At 46.3% G+C, this 17029-nt stretch overlaps 1 protein-coding gene across 5 annotated transcripts in view; it reads right to left on the reverse strand.

The window, feature by feature from the left end:
• The window catches only part of naf1 (nuclear assembly factor 1 homolog (S. cerevisiae)), a 296506-nt gene that overhangs the window by 244930 nt on the left and 34547 nt on the right, over positions 1–17029 (reverse strand). The gene's annotated exons all lie outside the window — the stretch shown is intronic.

Consider the following 17029-nt stretch of genomic DNA (forward strand, 5'->3'; position numbering starts at 1 on the left):
CCCCCTCACAATCTTATATGTTTCGATAAGATCGCCTCTCATTCTTCTGAATTCCAATGAGTAGAGGCCCAACCTACTCAACCTTTCCTCATAAGTCAACCCCCTCATCTCCGGAATCAACCAAGTGAACCTTCTCTGAACTGCCTCGAGAGCAAGTATATCTTTTCTTAAATATGGAAACCAAAACTGCACGCAGTATTCCAGGTGTGGCCTCACCAGTACCCTGCACAACTGAAGCAAGACTTCCCTGCTTTTATACTCCATCCCCCTTGCAATAAAAGCCAAGATTCCATTGGCTTTCCTGATCACCTGCTGCACCTGCATACTAACTTTTTGTGTTTCATGCACCAGGACCCCCAGATCCCTTTGTACTGTAGCACTTTGCAGTTTCTCTCCATTCAGATAATAACTTGCTCTTTGATTTTTTCTGCCAAAGTGCATAACCTCACACTTCCCAACATTATATTCCATCTGCCAAATTTCTGCCCACTCAATTAGCCTGTCTATGTCCTTTTGCAGGTTTTTATATCCTCCTCACTCACTGCTTTCCCTCCCATCTTTGTATCATCGGCAAACTTGGATCTGTTGCACTCGGTCCCTTCCTCCAAATCGTTAATATAGAGATTGTAAAGAGTTGGGGTCCCAGCACTGACCCCTGCGGAACACCACTAGTTACTGATTGCCAACCCGAGAATGAACCATTTATCTCAACTCTCTGTTTTCTGTTAGATAGCCAATCTTCCACCCATGCCAGTATATTACCCCCAATCCCGTGATTTTTTATCTTGTGCGGTAATCTTTTGTGTGGCACCTTGTCAAATGCCTTTTGGAAGTCCAAATACACCACATCCACTGGTTCCCCTTTATCCACCTTGTTTGTTACGTCCACAAAGAATTCGAGCAAATTTGTCAAACATGACTTCCCCTTCGTAAAACCATGCTGACTCTGTCCGATTAAGTTATGCTTATCCAAATGTCCTGTTACTGCTTCCTTAATAATGGACTCCAACATTTTACCAACCACAGATGTTAGGCTAACTGGTCTATAGTTTCCAGCCTTTTGTCTACCTCCCTTTTTAAATAAGGGCATTACATTAGCAGTTTTCCAATCTGCCGGGACCTTTCCTGAATCCAGGGAGTTTTGGAAAATTACCACCAATGCATCCACAATCCCTACCGCTACTTCTCTCAAGACCCTAGGATGTAAGCCATCAGGTCCAGGGGATTTTTCCGCCTTAAGTCCCATTATCTTACCGAGTACCATCTCCTTAGTGATTTTAATCGTGTTTAGCTCCTCCCCCCCATAGCCCCCTGTTTGTCCAGTGTTGGGATATTTTTCGTGTCCTCTACTGTAACGACTGATACAAAATTTTTGTTCAGCATTTTTGCCATCTCCATGTTCCCCACTACTAATTTCCCGGTCTTGTCCGCTAAGGGACCAACATTCACTTTAGCCACCCTTTTTCTTTTTATATAACTGTAGAAACTCTTGCTATCTGTTTTTATATTTTTTGCTAGTTTACTTTCATAATCTATCTTCCCTTTCTTAATTAATCTTTTAGTTATTCTTTGCTGGCTTTTAAATGCTTCCCAATCTTCTATCCTCCCACTAGATTTGGCTACTTTATATGCCCTTGTTTTCAGTCGGATACTATCCTTTATTACTTTACTTAGCCACGGATGACTAATAACCAACCCTGGTTCAATGAGAAGTGAAGAAAAGCAAGCTGGGAGCAGCATTAAGAGCAACTGAAAATGAGGTGACAACCTGGTGAAACTACAATACAGAATTACATGGATTCTAAACAGCGGAAGCAGCAAGCTGTAGAGCTAAGCAATCCCACAATCAATGGACCATATCAAGGCTCTGCACTCCTTCCACATCTAGTCGCAAATGGTGGTGGGCAATTAAGCAACAAACAGGAAGAGGAGGCTCAATAAACATCCCCATCCTCAATGATGGTAGAGCCCAGTACGAGTACAAAGGACAAGGCTGAAGTGTTCGTAATCATCTTCAGCCAGAAGTGCTGAGTAGATGATCCTACTCCTTAAGTCCTCACCATCACAGATGCCAATCTTCAGCAAATTTGATTCACTCAACACGCTATGAAAGAATGGCTGAGCGCACTGGACATATCAAAGACTACAGGACCCGATAATAACCTGGCTGTAGTGCTGAAGACTTGTGCTCCAGAACTAGCTGTGACTCGAGCAAGCTGTCCCAGTACAGCTACAACACGGGCATCTACCCAACAATGTGGAACAATGCCCAGGTACGTCCCGTCCCCAAAAGCCTTACAAATCCAACCTGGCCAATTACCGTTCTATCAGCCTACTCTCAAACATGAGCAGTGAAAGGAGTCGTCAATAGTGCTATCAATCAGCACTTACTCATGAATTGATGCTCAGTTTGGGTTCAGTCAGGGCCACACCAGACCTCATTACAGCCTTGGTGTAAATATGGACAAAAGAGCTGAATTCCAGAGGTGAGGGGAGTGACTGCCCTTGACATCAAGACAACATTTGACTGAGTGTGGCGCCAAGGAGCCTTTGTAAAACTGAAGTCAATGGGATCAGGTGAAAAACTCCCCACTGACTCGAGTCATGCCTAGCACAAAGAAGGATGGTAGTGGTTGTTGGGAAACCAATCATCACAGCCCTCAGGGCAGTGTACTAGACCAGAACCATCTTCAGCTGCTTCATCAATGACCTTCCCTCCATCATAAAGTCAGAAATGGGGCTGTTCGCTAATGATTTCACAGTGTGCCGTCCCATTCACAATTACTCAGATAATGAAGCAGTCCTGTCCCACATGCCGCAAGACCTGGACAACATCCAGGCTCAAGCTGGTAAGTTACAAGTGACACTTGCGCCACACAGGTGGCAGGCAATGGCCATCTTCTACAAGAATGAGTCTGACCACCCCCCAGTGACCATCAATGGCATTGCCATAGCCAAATCCACCACCATAAACATCCTGGGGGTCACCATGGACCAGAAACTTAACTGGACAGCTGCATAAGTGCCCTGGCTACTAGTGCAAGTCAGAGACTGGGTATTTTGCAGCAAGTAGCTCACCTCCCAACTTCCAAAAGCCTCTCCACCATATACAAGAGCATGATGGAACACTCTCCACTTGCCTGGATGGGTGCAATTGTAACAGTCAAGAAGCTCAACACCATCCAGGACAAAGCAGTCCGCTTGATTGGCACCTCATCCACCACCTTAAACATCCCTTCCCTTCACCACCGGCATCTACCCAACAATGTGGAAAAATGCCCAGGTACGTCCTATCCCCAAAAGCCTTACAAATCCAACCTGGCCAATTACCGTTCTATCAGCCTACTCGCAAACATGAGCAATGAAGGGAGTCGTCAATAGTGCTATCTGTTCTGCCTTATAATTGCAGGAGTTTCGTTTTGTTGCCGCCAGTAGGTGGCAGTAAATGGAAATAGCCAGTAGGGTCACTCAACAGGAAGTAGTATAGTGATAGCAAACAAAGAGGTCACATCAGCATGGAGCGTGCTGCAAGTTAATCCGCTGTAATCTTGCATTGTTACGCCTTCGAAAGCATTGCCTGTGAGTTGAATGGTTTCATTACATATTCATGTTTAGATGTTAGTTATATCTCATGTATGTAACAAGGTGCATTTCTTTCTTTTTTCTTTCTCAGTTTTACTCCAACCCAATGCAACTGATTTGTATTGTTTCATTGACCTCATGCAAGTGTGGCATTATTAAACACCGGAGCTTGGACGCTACATCCTGACTCCCATGTCGTTATTGAAAGGAGTTTGGCTGGCTGTCTAACTGCGTACAGACACATACACGTAGGGAGGACAGTAAACTATCAATCAGCACTTACTCATGAATTGATGCTCAGTTTGGGTTCCATCGGGGCCATTCCCTTCACCACCGTGGCTGCAGTGCAGATTATCTACAGGATGCCCTGCAGCAACCTACCAAGGTTTTTTCGACAGCTCCTCCCAAACCCACAACATCTACCGCCTAGAAGGACAAGGGCAGATGCATGGTAAACCATGACCTCAGAGTTCCCTCCAAGTCACACACCATCCCGACTTGGACACGTTCCCTCATCACCACTGGGTCAAATTCCTGGAACTCCTGACATAAGAGCACTTTGGGTGTACATTCATCACACTGACTGCAAGAGAGCGGCTCACCACCACTTTCTCACGGGTAATTACAGATGGGAGTAAATTTTGGCATTACTGGCGATCCTAACATCCCAGAATGAATAACTATATATTTTTTTTTAATGGCCTCATTCTGTGCTGTAAGATTCTATGATTCTCGGATAGTGTCAATTGTAATATCAGCATACACTTTCATTAAAACAAGTGAATTTCATGAAAATGGATTAATCATTCATATGCGAATATCGCACAGCAATTTCATCACATGAATGTAGAAATCTTTAAGGCCAACTAGCACCTGTTTAGGGCAACTGGAGATGGGCAATAAATGTGGGCTTACCATTGTTGTTTTTAAAAAGTGCACTTTTTCCAACTCCTCCTACATTGGACTTGCAAGATGAAAATAGACCTAGTTCACCTTCTACCATCCCGATAGTCGCATAGTACAATAATGGAGTTATTTACTATTCATGGCAATCAATCTCCATCATTTAGTCTACAACAGACCTAAATATGAGGTGAGGAAATGCCAGTGGGCACAAGACAAGATACCTTGTGGAATCAATAATAATGGAAAAATCCCTGGCAGCTTTCCATTACTACTCTCTCAAGTAATAAATGTTCAGCACCATTAGTGATAACTGTAATCACAGATTGAAGCACAGTGAATGAAGAAACATTGTCAAATTAAATTTTCAAGTATGTGTGTACTGCTCAAACAATACATCAGCAGCAGTTAACAACCTAAAATGAATCGTAAATACAGAATGCGCAATATTTTTTCATCTGGTCAGTGCACGATCAAGAATGAGCAAGACTTGTCACTCTCCACCCTCTCGTTTACTGTAGCAGATTCTGCTCAAATGATTTATCTGCAAAATATGGAATTGAAAGAACATGTTTTCCTTTGCATCAATCAAACAAAAAATATCATCTTTTGTTTCCTTGCAAGAAATTGAATTATCAAGAGCCACATAATATTTTTCTCGTCTCCTTACAGAAACCTGAAGCCCACCAATGAGCAGCTGGCATGAACCGTTAAACTATACATAGAAGCATTCTGCCTCTAGTACATTCATCCTCCTGGCATAACTCAGTTACAGCCCCGGTGTTTCTGGAGACCTAAATAATTCTCAATGTTACACAAGAGCAAAGTACTTTGCATGTGTTGCACAACGACAACAGGCGAGCAATCAGAAACATTAAAGGTATGTGTATTTATATATTACTCAATTTAAGCAGGTAGCGCAGAATTTCCCCAAGTTAAAAAATCAGACGTATGGATTTCAACAATCTGGTTTATAAATCTGAACTTCAATCAGATAGGCAGATTTTACACACCAACTGTCAGATTAAGCACATGGAAATACATTCCTGAAATGTTTTATTTAATTAATGGAAAGAATGGAGCAGGGGAACTTCATTGCACGCCTCTACCATCAACCCTTACATTTTCTCACAGGTACAATTCTATGTATCCATTTTCTGTACAATTCAATACCAACCTTCGAGTTTAATCCAGAGCCATTACAATGCACTGTACTGTCCTGTAACAAGACTGTATAATACATACCCTTTAACAATAGTCATCACAATCTTCATTGATTTATCCAATTTCTAACCCAAACCATCAAAATGATTCTTATTTTATATAACTGACATTGTTTCTGTAATGCATAGTGTCGACTAAAACTGAACTATAAATTTTAAACCTGCACCAGAATCAATTACTGCCACTGATTGATTGTAGAGGGCCTGGAAAAGCTTATTTGTGCCTTGGGTAATAGTCAAAATCAATATTTAATTATTGCATCTGACAAACGACTGATAGAAGTACCTGCAATGGACAACTGGCATACTGTAAACAGATTCTGTATTCAGAGGGAATCATACATTATCCAACAGTAAGCGTGCAGAACTCCTAGTGATGGCAGTTTTAGACAATTGTAGACATAACTTTGTAGTCTTTTCCTGTAACTATGCCTCTGCTTTCCCACTCTTCAATTCTTTTTCTCATTGTGATCTCTGCATCTATTTGTGTCCCAGGCTTTTTCTCACTCTTTCTGCAAGTCTACATTCCCCACTGTCTACTTTCTCTTTTGTATGTTTGCCAATCTCTCTGGATGGCTTTCACACTGATGTAATCCATCTCTTACACTTTTTTTTAATAAAGCAAAGGGTAGACAGCAAGTTGGCCCCCACTATTGATGTGGTTATCAGGAGTGATGTCTAGGAGCTGCTGCAACACTCTGAGAGAAGCTAGGGGTTGGGATTCAGTGGAATGGAGGCTCAGACCAGGAAGGAGTGGGTGGGGTCAGGACTGACACCTGGGGTTGTCTATTCATATAATTAAAAAAACATTGTTTTGCTGTCTACCATATTTATTTCACTCCTAGTGATTATGATCCAGGTCAAGGTTTGTCACCTGTACCAGCAATCTTTACACTTCGTAAAAACAGGGAATTATACCCTAGTATGAATAGGCAATTCCGAAAAATCAAGAATAAAATGTTGCAATCCTCCTGATAGCTCAGGAAGTTTGTCCAGTGAGTAACTAAGCTATGCAGAGTAGAAAAGCCCTAGCTTCAGGCTGTAGTCTGTAGATCTGATCTGTGCCAGCAATAGGGCAGTCACAATGGTCTCTGCATCCTTGCATTAAAGTGAGACAAAGTGGTAATGAGTTCTGCTCCCGAGTACTATGCAGTGACCCCCTGCTGCAAGGGTGGAGAGAATCAGACACCACGGTGATAGCCTTGCAGTCAAACATTCAGATTTGAAGCTCACACATGAACAGCAGCTATTTTGTACAAGGAGCAGCCAATATTCATGAAGCAATACACTAGTAAGGAGTCAGCAAACTTAAGAAGTAGGAGGATAAGGGACAGCAAAGACTCAAGGAGAGGGAAAAGAAAAATTAAAAGCATTGGTTTTTAAACTTTGCACTGGATTGTTTTTGGGTGAGTTTCCAACTTCTGCTGTGCTTTGTACACAGCTCAGTCAGAAATCCCATTTGTTTACCTGATCTATCACTCCTCCTTGGTATCATTATTTAGTTTCAGTCTCTGCTTGCAAGTCTTTGCTCAGAAGTTTTTGAGTGCACTGATGCACCTACAGGAGCTGAGCACAAGCTGCTTCATTGAGGTGGAACAGCAACAGATGGAAGACTAGGTTCAATTTCAGTTGATTCACATGTTTGAAGAAAGGTCTTCATTTTGTTGATTTGCTGGAATAATGCATTCCTCGACAGATTATGAACTGTTTTATTTGTGAGGTATTTGTCACAGCAGAGGAAGCAGCAAGCAAAAAAATGATTCTGGCACTGCTAGCTGTTCAAGCATTGCTTTTCATTTGATTTACTGCAGTTGCTGTCTGGTTATAGTAAGGTGCCATATTATACTGATAGTGTGCAGTATACTTTACCCAAGAGCGAGTGTGTGGAGACTGTGGTAAACCACTGTTATAGTTATCACTGTATATTGTTCTCACTGTTCTCACTGTCACATCACTACACGAGGTCGCCTCTTGTCGCACTGTTATACCTGGGCTGACCACCTCCGACTCCGCCCATTACCTGCCCAGGTATAAAGGTAGCTGACTGGCTAGTATTCCTCCCTGTTGGATCGGATCACCCACGAGGGTGGGCTCTGTTATTTAGCCAATAAAAACCTTCAGTTACGTTCTTAACTCGTCGCCTTTTATTGGACTAATTGATAGGCATATCAATTTTATTGACTAAATTTTAAAGATGTCTGATAATGAACAGCAACAGCAAGGAGCTCACCCAGCAGCACAGCAACAGCAGCCTCCAGACAACGGGCCACACCAGCCGGCTTGGCTGCAAGCCTTGAAACCACCATACCTGGATCTAAACCCACAGGCACCAAACTCAGCCAACGACTTCAAACACTGGCTGGACTGCTTCGAATCGTACCTGGAGGAAGCCGTCGTCCCTCAGAGATCCAAACTAAGAGTCCTGAAAGCCCAAGCGAGCCCGAGAGTATATACACTCATCCAGGACATGACTACGTACGACGACGCCATCAACCTACTGAAACAGCAGTACCGGAGCCCGGTAAACTAAATGTACACTAGGCATCTCTTAAGATCTCGCCAGCAACAGCCAGGAGAATCGATAGCTGAATTTTCACGAGCGCTGAGACAACTCGGCAGGAACTGTGACTTTAAAGCGGTGACGGCTACTGCGAACATGGAAGACAATGTCCGCGACGCCTTGGTGAGAGGCCTACGTTCCGACTACACACGGCAAAGACTGCTTGAAGCTAAGGACATAGACCTGGACAAGGCCGAAGCCCTCGCCCTCACCCTAGAGGCCACCCAGCAAGACCAGGAAGCGTTTGCCAGGTACTATTCGCGACCCTGGGACTCGGGCCCGACCCCCACCCCACCACCCTTCACAGCGCTGCCCCCGGGACCTACCTCAGCGTCTGCATCACGGATCCGACCGGGCCCGCTAGCCCCGGTACCGGCCCCGACATCAGGCAACCCCGATCGGGCCGCTGGCTGCTTCTTTTGCGGCCAGGAGAAGCATCCGAGGTCGCGCTGCCCAGCCAAAAACTCGACCTGCAAAACCTGCCTCAAGAAAGGCCACTTCTCCAAGGCCTGCAGAAGCAAATCCTCAGAAGCCAGCAGTGCCTCATGCGAACCCTGGGGGCGGCCATCTTTGTGCGGGGCAGCCGAAGCCTGCAGAGCCTCATGGGAAAACCAGGGGCGGCCATCTTTGTGCGGGGCAGCCGAAGCCTGCAGAGCCTCATGGGAAAACCAGGGGCGGCCATCTTTGTGCGGGGCAGCCGAAGCCTGCAGAGCCTCATGGGAACAGCAGGGGCGGCCATCTTTGTGCGGGGCAAACGATTTAAACAGAGCCTCATGTGAACTACGGGGGCCGCCATCTTGTCATGACAACGACGCGCTCATCTACACCCTAGCTTCCGTGACCCTGGATCAAGCCCGCCCGCACCACCTGGCCAGCTCAATGATGGACATCAAAGTCAACGGCCACGCCACGACCTGCCTGTTCGACAGCGGAAGCACGGAGAGCTTCATCCACCCAGACACGGTGAGCCACTACTCCCTCCCCGTCCTGCCAACGCGCAGCCGCATCTCGATGGCATCGAGGTCGCACGCCAGCATACGGTGGACCCCTCCCCCCACTCACAGTCGACAACCAGCGAAAGTTAAACCGCCCACCGCGTAACACCTGCAGCCTATCCACCCTCAAGGTACCGCCACCTTCCCTGTTCGCTAACCTCACCCCCGACTGCAAACCTGTCGCTACTAAGAGCAGGCGGTACAGCGCTGGGGACAGAGCCTTCATTAGCTCTGAGGTGCAGCGACTCCTGAAAGAGGGCATTATTGAGGGGAGCAGCAGCCCCTGGCGTGCCCAGGTGGTGGTAGTCAAGACCGGCGACAAAAATCGCCTGGTTATCGACTACAGCCAGACCATAAACAGATACACCCAGCTGGACGCATACCCCCTCCCCCGCATATCGGACATGGTCAATGAGATTGCACAATACCGCGTATTCTCGACCATCGACCTCAAGTCGGCCTACCACCAACTCCCCATCAGCCCGGAGGACAGCCAGTACACCGCCTTCGAGGCGAATGGCCGCCTCTACCAATTCCTTAGGGTCCCCTTTGGTGTCACCAACGGGGTCTCGGTTTTCCAACGGGAGATGGACCGGATGGTTGACCAGAACGGACTACAGGCCACTTTCCCCTATCTCGATAACGTCACCATCTGCGGCCGCAACCGGCAGGACCATGACGTGAATCTGGAGAAATTCCTCCGTACGGCCCAACGGCTGAACCTCACCTACAATAAGGAGAAATGCGTGTTTAACACAGCGCGCCTTGCCATCCTTGGCTGTGTAGTAGAGAACGGAGTCATCGGCCCCGACCCCGAAAGAATGCGCCCCCTCATGGAGCTACCCCTCCCCCACTGTCCAAAAGCACTTAGGAGAACCCTGGGGCTTTTCGCCTACTATGCCCAATGGGTACCCAATTATGCGGACAAAGCCAGACCCCTCCTGAAAACCACATCCTTCCCCCTCACGGAAGAGGCGTGCGCGGCCTTCTCCCTCATTAAGGGAGACATAGCCAAGGCCACAATGCACGCAGTGGATGAGTCAATCCCCTTCCAAGTGGAGAGCGATGCATCCGACTTCGCCCTAGCCGCTACCCTTAACCAGGAGGGTAGGCCGGTAGCCTTCTTCTCAAGGACCCTACAGGGCCCCGAGACCCGACACTCGTCGGTCGAGAAGGAAGCCCAGGCAATTGTGGAGGCAGTACGGCGCTGGAGGCACTACTTGGCAGGCAAACGATTTACCCTCCTCACCGACCAACGCTCGGTTGCCTTCATGTTTAATAACAAGCTGAGGGGCAAGATCAAGAACGACAAAATCTTGAGGTGGAGAATCGAGCTTTCCACCTATGATTATGAGATCTTGTACCGGCCCGGTAAACTGAACGACCCCCCTGATGCTCTTTCACGCATTACATGCGCCAGCGCGCAAAGTGATAGACTTCAGACCCTCCACAATGACCTCTGCCACCCCAGAGTCACCAGACTCTACCATTTCATTAAGGCCCGCAACCTGCCATACTCCATCGAGGAGGTCAGGACCATGACCAGGAACTGCCAGATCTGTGCTGAGTGCAAACCGCACTTCTATAAGCCGGACAGAGCAAGCCTGATCAAGGCCACCCGCCCCTTCGAGCGTCTGAGCATCGACTTCAAGGGGCCCCTACCGTCATCCGACCGTAATGTGTACTTCCTCAACATCGTTGATGAGTACTCCCGTTTCCCCTTTGCCTTCCCCTGCCCAGACATGACCAGTAACACGGTCATTAAATGCCTGAACAAACTCTTCGCCTTGTTCGGGTTCCCGAACTATATACATAGTGACCGGGGCGCCTCCTTCATGAGCGAGGAACTCCGTCAGTTCCTATTGGAGAGGGGTATTGCAGCAAGCAGGACCACCAGCTACAACCCCCGAGGGAACGGCCAGGTGGAAAGAGAGAACGCGACGGTATGGAAGGCCACCCTCTTAGCCTTAAAGTCTAAGGGCCTCCCAACCTCCCGCTGGCAAGAGGTCCTCCCGATTGCGCTGCACTCCATCCGGTCACTACTTTGCACTGCCATTAACACCACCCCCCATGCTCGAATGTTTGTCTTCCCCAGGAAGTCGACTACGGGAACCACCCTACCAACCTGGCTGACCTCTCCGGGACCCGTCTTGCTGCGAAAGCACGTGAGGGCCCATAAAACGGACCCCCTGGTCGAGAAGGTGAACCTCCTGCACGCCAACCCCCAGTACGCCTATGTGGCTTACCCAGACGGACGGGAGGACACTGTCTCCTTACGAGACCTCGCACCCTCACCCCCCCCTCCCAACCCCCCGAGTCCAGCCGAGGTAGACGGCATGCCGGAACCCCACGAGCCTTTGCCGACTACGCAGACACCAGCTTTAACACCGGATAATGTAACACCGCCGCTGCGACGATCGGAGAGGCTAACGAAGCCTCCGGACAGACTGACATACCAGAGCTGGTAATACACTTCACCCCGCCGGACTCTAATCTAAACAAGGGGTGAATGTGGTAAACCACTGTTATAGTTATCACTGTATATTGTTCTCACTGTTCTCACGGTCACATCACTACACGAGGTCGCCTCTTGTCGCACTGTTATACCTGGGCTGACCACCTCCGACTCCGCCCATTACCTGCCCAGGTATAAAGGTAGCTGACTGGCTAGTATTCCTCCCTGTTGGATCGGATCACCCACGAGGGTGGGCTCTGTTATTTAGCCAATAAAAACCTTCAGTTACGTTCTTAACTCGTCGCCTTTTATTGGACTAATTGATAGGCATATCAGAGACTGACTCTGGGAACCAGGGCAGTTTGACGGCATACTTCTGCACTTGGCCAAGAGTCACTGTCCAGTGAGTTTTTGCTGTACTACCCCAGCTTTATAAGTTGCTAAATTCAGATAGTGTGAGGTGTACATCCCTTGCGTGGTACCTAAATTGCAGATGCTGCTGATGTGCCGGACAGTCATTAGAAGATAGCAAAATCAGGGAGTCTATCAATAAAAATGTTCCCGACTCAGCCTCAGTGAGCAAGTGATCTTCTCAGACTAGACTATTTTCCAGTTTCTACACATTGGGTGGGTAGCAAGATTCTCCTAGCCCACTTAACTGGCTACGGATCGGAGGCTACTCAAGTTCAGCTCCAGGTGGAACTAATGGGCAGTACAAGAGATGGTGTGCTGGGTCAAGTTCAATTGTGTGCTTGATGACATTTTTGATGTCACGCAGCACCTTTTACCAGTAGGGCTGGGTCTTTGGGCATGCAAGATTATGATTTCTCAAACAGTCTCCCCAACTTTCTGCTATGACCATGAGGCTCCACATGTGCAGATGGACCAAGATGTGATAAGTGTGTACATGAAACTTAATTTGCCTCTACTTTATTACAGGGGGATTCTTTTTTAAAGCTGGCATATGTCAAAACCTAACACCATGCTTAAAAGTCTCCAAACAAAACTGCTGAGAAATCCTCACAGTAAGAGTTTGTCCAAAAGGGAGTGCACACTATATCCCCGTGGAGGGAGGGCAGTGAATACTCGCTGTTGGAGACCAAAGCCATTCGGTGCCAATGCTGCATTTCCTATCCTTCTAGATGAATCTATAGATCTGTTTATTAAGTCAATAAAGACAGTCTGAGGAATCCTGATCTGGAACATTTCAACAATCTGGGTTGGAAGTTCATACTGAGAGCACAGATTCTCCAAAGCAGGGTTATTTGAAGGGGTCCATTTAGAAGCAGGCAAGTGACACTGTGGAATTGGGCTAGTTCAATTCCAATGGGATAACGTGAAAGGGTCAGTGGAAATTATGGACTAGGCAAGCTTGATCCCACTGGGATTCATACAAATGCCTTCTCTTAAAGAGCGGACACTAATAAAATGAAAGGTCGACTTATACTGACAGGACTTCACATCATTGAATGAAGTTTGTGATTTTTCGGATTAAGATAAATCAGAGGTGTGGAGGAGAGCAGTGTCTGCATCTAATAAAATCCTGTGCGAGAGCCTGCTGCTGTGACCCCACAAATATTTGGCCTGTTACAAATTTCCAGCTCATGTGGCTCTCTGAGGAGAACAAAAAAGAGGGGGAACAGGGCATATCCCCGATGGGTGCCTCTGGTGAGACTGAAATTTGGGAACGTTAAGCCATCTGTTATTAAATTGGAAGTATGACTCGAAAGGAGGGTGATCTATTTTATCAAGTTTCCCTGAGGTACCCTCTCCGGATAAGGACATTTCATTCTGTCAAATACCAAGATCGATATGAGCAGAAGTGGTGCAAAACCAAAGATAGCAATGGACATCCCCCGTCCACACAAGGCAGTTGACAATGTCTTTTTCATCTCTTTGCACACCAGGTTGGTAATCAAGCTCACGTAGTCCCAATATTTTGTCAATGGTTAGCATTCTTGCTGTCCACCCTGCAGCCTTATCCTCACAGGTAGCAAGTACATTGTATCTGCTGGACAGGACTAGTGTCTGCAGAACCTCTTCCTCCATCGCCCTTTGGTTCCCCTTACCCTGCCAACTAACAGTCACTCCTGTGCTTTATTGAGGTGTGACTGCACTTTGGGGGGAAAAAAACTATACAAAAATTTCCTCCCCCGCCCGTATGTGTCACAGTGTCTCGAACTCACACTCCAGCTCAGAATCTCTGAACCAGAGTGTCTCAAGCCAGAGACATTTACTGCAGATGTGGCAATCCAGGACAGTCTCACTGTTCACAAATGCCCACATATCAGTCTCCACACATAGCCTGCACTGACATTTCTAGTTTTTATTTATTTATTGATTATTCATTCAGTTCTAGATATAATACAATTACTTGAGATCTAGACTATATTTAGATATAGCTTGATTTCAGATTATTTTGTAGCTAATTAGCCTCGTTTTATGTTCATTAACTTCTTTATTTTATTATTTCCTTAACTCCTGTTAGATAGCTATCAGATTTTAATTTAATGAAATTCAGAACCCTTTAATGTTAGTACCCTCTATTTAGTTAATTTTATCCCCTCATTTAAAAACTCAGGAGAGTGGTAGTTTGGTTGTATGCGCATACATCCTCAGATTTGTATATATTTTTTTGCAGTTTCATAAATTCCTAGTTTAATGTCTTGGGCTCAGAGGTTATGGCACAGCTGTTCTGCTGCTTGGTTTAGAGACATGAGCAAAGCATCAGTCTCCTTCCTGGCTTGTGCTCCGGCTTTACTTGTTTGTTGGCAAGCAGTCAGATTTTATTTTTTCCCCCATTTATTCATAGGATGAGGGAAATACTAGCAAGGTGATATTTTTTGTTCATTCCTAGTTGCCCGGAGGCAATGGTGGGCCGCCTTCTTGAGCCACTGCTATTCTTGTACTAATGGCACCAATAAGATGTCAGGCAAGGAATTCCAGGATTTTGGCCTAGCAGCAACGAAGGAACAGTGATATACATTCAAGTCCAAGACCCGATCGGGGTCAATTGAACTTTTCATCACGGAGATCAATAGATTTTTGTTGGGTAACAGTATCAAGAAATATAGAACAATGATGAGAAAATTGAGTTAAGGCACACATCAGCCATGGTCTAACTCAATGGCAGAAGAGACTCGACGAGCTGAATGGCCTACTCCTGTTCCTATGTTCCCAAGTATGGATGGCGTGTGATTTGATGGGGAACTTGTAGGGGATGGTATTCCCATGATATGGTTACTCTTGTGCTTATTAATGATAGAAGTTACAGAGCAGAGAGGGGTTGTCGAAGTAAGCTTGGCGAGTTGCTGCAGTGCATCCTTTAGATGGTACATACTGCAGCCACAGTGCAGCAGTGATAAGGGAGGTAGGTATTAAGTGAAGCAGCAGGAGCACTGATCAAGCAGACTGCTTTGCCCTGGATGGTGTCAAGCTTCTTGTATGTAGTTGCAGGTGAACCCCTCCAGGAGACTGCAGAGTATTCTAACAGTCCTGACTTGAACCTTGTAGATGAATGAAAGATTTTGATGGGCCAGGAAGTGAGCCACTCATCATACAATGCCCAGTCTCTGCCCTGCCTTGCTATAAGTTACTCAGGGTGGTAGCCCTTTCATTCACAGTAAACGTTATGATGACACCCAGAGTGCCTTGTCACTCTTCCAAAGCAGAGTTGGAGTAATTGCTGGCACCTAATGCTGTTTGAAAAAATCTGTTTATTTGTTGCAGCCGATCTCTCTCGCAATTCCATGTTTGAATCTCTCCAATCAGGCTTCCGTCCCTATCACAGCACTGAAAAAGCCCTAACCAAAGTCACAAATGAAATTTCCTTATATTATTCATCATCAATCCTCATGTGCTGTGCAGCTTTTAACAAGGTTGATCACTCCATGCTCCAACTGTTACCCAGCTCAGTGAGATTGCCCATGCTTGGTTCCACGCTTACCTATCCAATCATAGCCAAAGTAGATCCAGTAATGGCTTCTCTTACGACCACACTGGTGCTCCAAGGATGTATCCTTGGCCCTCTCTCCTTCCTCATCTACATGCTGCCCCTTAACATCATCTGAAGACATGTGGTCAGCTTCTACATGTATGCTAATGATACCCCACCATATCTCCCAATCTCCCTGTTCTTATGACCCTGGCCACTTGTGCACGCTCTCTCCCTTCAGCCGCCTGGGCCCCACACTCTGAAATTCCCTCAATAAACTCTTCTGCCTCACCACATCCTTCTTTCGTTTCCTTCCTGCTTTCCTGAAGGTAGCAGGCCAGGTAGATAAGGTGGTTAAGGCGGCATACGGAATGCTTGCCTTTATTAGCCGAGGCATAGAATACAAGAGCAGGGGGTTATGCTTCAACTGTATAAAACACTAGTTAGGCCTCAGCTAGAGTACTGCGTGCAGTTCTGGTCACCACATTACAGGAAAGATGTGATTGCACTAGAGAGGGTACAGAGGAGATTTACAAGGATGTTGCCGGGAGTAGAGAATCTTAGCTATGTGGAAAGACTGGGTCTGTTTTCCTTGGAACAGAGGAGATCTTATTGAGGTGTATAAAATTATGAGGGGCATAGATAAAGTGGATAGAAAGGACCTATTTCCTTTAGCAGAGGGGTCAAAAACCAGGGGGCACAGATTTAAAATAATTGGTGGAAGGTTTAGAGGGGATTTGAGGGGAAATTTCTTCACCCAGAGAGTTGTGGGGGTCTGGAACTCACTGCCTGAAAGGGTGGTAGAGGCAGGAACCCTAACCACATTTAAAAAGTACTTGGATGTGCACTTGGGATGCTCTAACCTGCAGGGCTATGGACCAAGAGCTGGGAAGTATGAGTAGGCTGGATGGCTCTTTGTTGGCCAGTGTGGACACGATGGGCCGAAATGGCCTCCTTCCATGCTGTAACTTTCTATGATTCTATGACCCCTCCTTACTACCCACCTCTTTTACCAAATGTTTGGTCACCCTTCCAAATATCTCATTCTTTGGCTGGCGGTCCATTTTTGGATTACACTTCTCTGAAGTGTTTTGGAGCATTTTGTACACATTAAAAAGGAGCTATATAAATGCAAGTTGTTCTTGTTGGAGTGGTCCTATCATTCACAAACAGTAACTCCTCTCCATTTCCTCATCCTGATCTTGACACTATTGTTGGAATGTTCAAGCCACGCAAAACAGACAAGAGCGGATTAGCCGCCCGTTATACACCCCACTTGATTTTCCTTTCCAGTCCTATATTTATCACTCAACAAAAATCACAAACATTATCTGATTATTTATCTCATTCCTATTTGTGGAACATTGTCGTTTTCAA

Source organism: Somniosus microcephalus, chromosome 2 (assembly GCF_052327205.1).
Source record: "Somniosus microcephalus isolate GS21.2 chromosome 2, FLI_Smic_1.0, whole genome shotgun sequence".
Taxonomy (NCBI): domain Eukaryota; kingdom Metazoa; phylum Chordata; class Chondrichthyes; order Squaliformes; family Somniosidae; genus Somniosus; species Somniosus microcephalus.